Below are 6,000 nucleotides of genomic sequence, written 5' to 3'. Positions count from 1 at the left end.
AAAATAATGAAAAAAAAAGAGAAAATATTTGAAACAAAATGAGAACAGCAACAGCACCGCTATTTTCATCACTATATGACTTCTCGTTTTGACAGAAAAAGATCATTTTGGGTCACAATTTTTTTAATGCATTCTGCAAGTTGGATAAAAAAGTTTAATAGATCTACAATTATGATTAGAACTGGAAACTATTATTTAGCAAAGTACGGTAAGTATGGCCTATGTTATTTTATATACAAATTTCACAGCCTTTTTGTACTTACTTGATCTATGGCATATGACATGAATATTTTCTAAGATTAAACAATTAAAATGTTACATCCCCCCCCCCCAGTTTTATATAGGAAATTATTCAAGCCTGTTAGATATAATTGTTGTTGTTTTGCCAATCCAATATTTGCAATTAATGGTTTGCAAATATTTGTGAAATTTTATGTGTACTCTGCAATTGCTAATGTGTCTGACCACATACTAGCTAATGCTTATGTTGCGTTAACCTATTGTCTTTTCATACATGCTACCACCATGAAATAAATCACCACAGGGATCATATGTGAAGAAAAAAGAAATGTCAGCATCTGACATCTCAGCTTTCCCTGTATTACCATTGTATTCAAATGAATACAGCTATTAAAATAGTTTCAAATAAATGAGGCAGTTCATGTCCCCTAGCACTTTCTCCTAATGCCTCTCTGACACAGGGCCCAAGTGTTGGTGACAAGGATTAAAAACAAAACAAACCAAAACAAAACATTTCAGAAGATCAGAACAGCTTGTCTGTTCCTGACTTTTTGAGTAAGTTAACCACTTTGACTTCATTAAAAGTCAGTTCAGCCTCTGGAAACAAGCCAGATATAGGTGCAGTTGGGTTAGCTGGACAGCCTTGTTAGAAAATTCTCTCTAAAAACTGTGATGAACTTTTTCCTCTGGATGTGAGGAAACCTGTTTTATGTCTCAGAAATCTCCCTCACAGCTGTAAGTGTGAAAAACCCAGGTGAGTTACCACGGTGCACCTGCTCTAGCTGACCTCCTGCGTGTCCCTCACGTTGCGCTCTGAGCAGCCGGCTGTGCAGAACAAAATTCAGGGAGAAAACAACCCTTTTGCACATTTAGGTGTTTATGTTGCCGTAACTGCTTAACTGTAGCTATGGTGGCCGGCGTGGTTCCTCCTGCCCAGGGGCACCAGGATGGTGAAGGAGCAGCATCACTGTGCAGCAGCCCTGCCCGCACAGCCAGGGGCAGGGAGATGGCCCTGGCCAAAATCTCCCCTTCATGACACGTCCCTTCCCTGGACCTTCCCTGCAGGGCCCCGGGTTAGTAGTTAGCAAAGGATCTAGAGCTGTTGCTGCCTTTCTAGTTATGAAAAAGTGAATGAGCAACGTCTTGCACCTTCCACAAGCAGCCTACATGAGGCTCACTGAGGGTTTCTCTCATCATTTCTCTCCCCCCGTGCAGAAGTCAGCATGATTCATGCCGGGGTGGAGCAGAAGGGCACAAGCATGTGTGTGTCAGTGGTTGTTTCTGTCTCTGGAAAAGAGGAAGGAAACGACGACCGATGCCTCCGCACGGTGCGAGGTGCTCGCCTGCCCGCACCGGCAGCATTTCCAAGAAGCCTCCACACGCCTGCTGCTGAGAGGGTGCCCCGGGCCTGCACCATCCCCGTGGAGCGGGACAGCAGCTCCTGGACACGAGGCAGTTCCCCGTGGCTGGGGATGCCTCCCCACAAAGCCCCATCTCCATTCTTGTGCCAGAAAGGGTGAGGTTTTCGAAAGAGCAGGCTTTGCTTCTGCTCGCTGCCCGCTGCAGAGGCCTGTGGTTGGGCTCCGCTCGGGCTGTGCTGCCTCTCAGCTGCCAAGGGGCAGCTCACGAGGGTCAGATATGGGGAACGGGTGCTCATCAGCCTGTCCAGTGAATTAATTATGTAAGAGCAACTAGAAGGAGACTTCTGTGTCTTATACTGATAACACACATGCGACTGCTGAATTTTCTCTTTCTCGGAATACCCTGCTCTTTTTACATAAGAAATGCTAACTGACTTTTTGGCTTTCGTTTGTCTGCCACCATGACATCAGGTCTGCTACTTAAAAGCCAGCGCCAGAGCCGTGAATGATGCAGGGTTCAACACAGCATGCACCTGAGTAAGGGCTGGAGGTCACAGGATTTCATAAGAGACTGGTTCAGGTTTCACATGGATCCTGGGCGTTAAAATATATACATATATTTAATTATCGTATGGTATATGGAATTTGTACCGGTGTCAGATCTGTCATAGAGCTGTTGAGCAACTAAACTAAAGCTGCAGCCTCGGCTCATGATTTGGGCATTGGATTAGACAACTAATGTTGCTGTTTAATCCCTCTCCCATCACCGACTCGATAAAGCCAGGCCAAGTCCAGTTCAGTCAACGGGAAGCTTCTAAACTTAGCCAGGTTTTGGACCCAGTCTGTGCAAGACTGAACAAGTAACTTACAGAGATGCAAATCTGAACTGACTGCTGTTGCAATCAACCTGAATCAGGGATTAATTCAGGATCAGCTTGACCAGGTCCTAGTTCTGAAAAATGTTTCTGGTGATGGCTTTGACCTGCAGAGTTTGCTCTGTATGGATTTGTGACACAGCTGCACAGGACTGGGGCTCTGTACTGCTTCAGTTAACTGCAGGCATAGGGAGGAGGACAGAAAGAGAAGGGAGAGTATATACGATGCACTGACTCCTTTACTATTTTACCAGACTGTAATCACATCTGTCAAACTAACGCTCTTCTTAATTGCATAAAGTACAGGTAATGGGTTGAGCTAACATCTCGTTCATTAGTGACACATTTAGAAATCGAAATGAAGGAGTAATGCTGAGCGCTGGGAGCAGCAAACAGAGGGAGCATCTCTCCATCCTTACCCCTAAGTGCTCTTTCTGGAGCATGCTCTTACGTCTCCTGTAGGGACTGCTGCTGGAGGCTGGGCTCTGGGCAGGACTGATCTTTGTGTGTGCTGCAGGGACAGTCTTACAGGAAGGACACAGTGGACAGTCCATAGGTTTTACTGAAATTTGATCAACTTGAAAGTGTTTCAGTTCCCTTTTTGAGTGAACAAAAGGCATTCCACGCAATTGGAACAAAAATTTAGGTTTAGTAAGACTGGTGAGAGCAGTTGCAGAGCTGTGTGTGCTGTGACTAACAAGAGGAGCTACGAGCGTGCCAGGTATGAAGCATGAGATGCAGAAGGAGCAGTGGACCACACCACTTCACAGTAGCCTGCAAGCACCGGGAGAACATACCTGGGGCAGGACGAGGAGAAGACAAAGCTGGGGAGCTCAGAGGCATTCTTCATGAGCGCAGTGGACAAAGCAGCAAAGGGAGATGAACAGACAAGTCAGCATGAATGTGAGAGGAAATTACATTCATTTCTGTACAGGGCAGGGGTACGTAAGCAACTGCAGTGCCAAATAATTATGTAACACTTAAAAAAAAATCCCTAAGCCGTGGAAAAAAAAGCTGTGCCAGGGTCTCTGAGGGCTTGCAGGTATATAAAAAGATAGGTTTTGTTAAAAAAAAAAAAAAAAGAAAGAATAAAAAAAAGCTGCTTTGTGAAGGTGATGCTGTGCTTTTCTGGAGGAGGAAAGTGGTCATGGACAGTGGTGCCTCTGAACTGCAGCCCCGTGCTGGCACTGCCCAGGCAGGCACACCTTACAGAGAGATGTTAGCCCAAATGGATGGAGATGATGAATCAGCCATTTTGCTGAAAAGGTCTCAGAGAGCACCAGATGAGAAGGCAGAGTCACAGGACTCAGGATAACCAAAACAAAAGAGAAGAGTGGCGTTGATACCCAGGGTGGCAGTGATGGCAAATTGTGGAGCATCCCAGGGGCTGTGGAAGGGCAGCCCTGGCACCATCCCGGCACAGTCTCAGACTTCCCCTCCTTGTATGGTAGTTTAATTACATCCCCCCAGGCTTGCTCACAGACCTTCATGCACCATCTACTTGTGGCTGTTACTTGCAGACCATTCTAGGTGCCATGCTGAATAAATGCAGGCTCTGGGTCTGCAGTGGCGAATCCCACATCTCCAGGTCCCACTGGGTTTCATGGGGTGCACTGGGCTTCAGGACTGGACTGTGAGACACTGAGAATTGTTGGAGCAGCAGAATTTGCAAGAGAAACTTGCCAGAATAGTACAGCAGCTGGAAGGAGGAGATGCCAAAAAACAGTAAAAAAAAAAAATAATGACAAATTCATTGTGTGCCTCCAGTGTGTGCACAGCTTTACATGACAGCAAGCAGCTGTGAGGGGTTTTGCTTCCCTGCAAGGCAAGCATCTCCTGATCTGGCAGTCCCGTGGGGTGTGAGTGAATGAGCCACAGCTGGAGCAGGCAGTGACCGTGATGGGCTGAGGTCTGCTGCTCCTTGTTCGTATGGATATTGCGCAGGACACAGGGGGCAAACAGAAGGCAAAACTGGAGTTAAGCAGGGTCAGACTCAAGGCTGAAATAATAGGTTTTCAGTTGGTATTTCTTACGAACATTTGCTGGTTGTACAGAAACTATTGAAAGTATCTGGTAATGGCTTCAAATCATCAGCTTGGGAGATAGGACAGCCACTTACAGAGAGTGTGCAGGGACTCCATTTTTCTCCACGGACTGAAGATCAGAGCCCATAGCCAGACCTGTCTGGAGTCATAAAGGGGCAGGAGATGTGGGAAATAGTCACATACCTCATCAGACCAAACGGAGGTAAAAAGCATCCATGGTATTTGGCAGTGCAGTCATATTTCTGCTTCCCCACGAGAAACCGAGCTTGGCCAAGGGAGCCAGCCTGCAGGAGCATGCTGCTCATTGACTGCCAGAAGCTTGGGGACCAAAAATACCTGGTGAATCCCTCTGTGCCCGTGTTCTGGAGGTTGTCTGGGACAAGACCTGCAGGAATGGCAAGTGTCACCTCCTGATGTGGTGACCACATTCTCAGGTTTAAACCCCCTGGTAGCCCAGTGAAGGAACTAGGGCCTGCCAGCTAGCAGATGTCAAAGCAGCGACATGTCTCTCTTGCTGCTCCCTGTGTGGACTGTTTAGCAGAGCAGATTTCCACCTTTTTCAGGCCAGAGTCCTCCACTCTAGTTCTTCCCACATGTGCAGTACAACCTTTGCAAAACCATTTTCTGTTTACAGGCTGAGTGTGCGTGCAGAACAGACCACCGCCACTGAGACCTACCTCGCATGCTTCCCCTGAACGTGGCCCCAGTGAACGGGGAAGCTCCCTGTCAATGCAGCGAGTGTCGATCGAGCTGCAAAACCACTTGAATGACTGTGACAGAGATGCTGCTTGAAAATAGCAAGGCAACTCCCCTCAGACAGATGTCCAAAAAACCCTGCCTCTACACAGTGCAAAGGGGGTTGGTGTCACAGAGTGAAAAATATTGTTAGGCCAAGTGATGGAGATGCAGTTTGCAATAGCTGGCATCAGCTGGATTTTGTGATCAGTGTTTCATGCTCTTTGTGGGTAAGTGCAAGTGTTGGTGCAATGAGAGTTCAGTCATGTACTTGTGCCTCAGTCAGCTCAAGTCTGAGTCAGTCGCTGAATGATTGAATAACGTGCACATTCAGCATTAATGGTCACATTAAGCTCATGATAAATGACACAAATTTGAATCATTTTATTTCTTTCCCTGAACTGTCCAAAGTCCATTTGGTTAGCAAAATATTTCTACAGGACCACAAACCTGCTCTGGATTTCAAATTCACGGAGAGCTCACACTTACCGCAAGGACTAATGTACGTTTTTGAGGTGTGCATGGTGCAGTAAAGGGGAACTTAGTTCAAACACGTGTAAAATACAGCTCACTGGGGTAGTCTGAACACCTGCAGAGAGGAACATCTAAAGAGCTGTTAAGGTTCAGAGCTGCCCTAGACCACTTGATCAAAACGTAGTGAGGAGCCGTGACAGCAGCACGGATGGCGGCGCTAACAATGAGAGGAACGTAAGGATGTGGTTTGCTCTCGAGAAGGTCTTGAAA

Source organism: Cygnus olor, chromosome 4 (genome assembly GCF_009769625.2).
Source record: "Cygnus olor isolate bCygOlo1 chromosome 4, bCygOlo1.pri.v2, whole genome shotgun sequence".
Lineage (NCBI taxonomy): Eukaryota > Metazoa > Chordata > Aves > Anseriformes > Anatidae > Cygnus > Cygnus olor.
Note: the sequence above shows the minus strand (reverse complement) of the source record.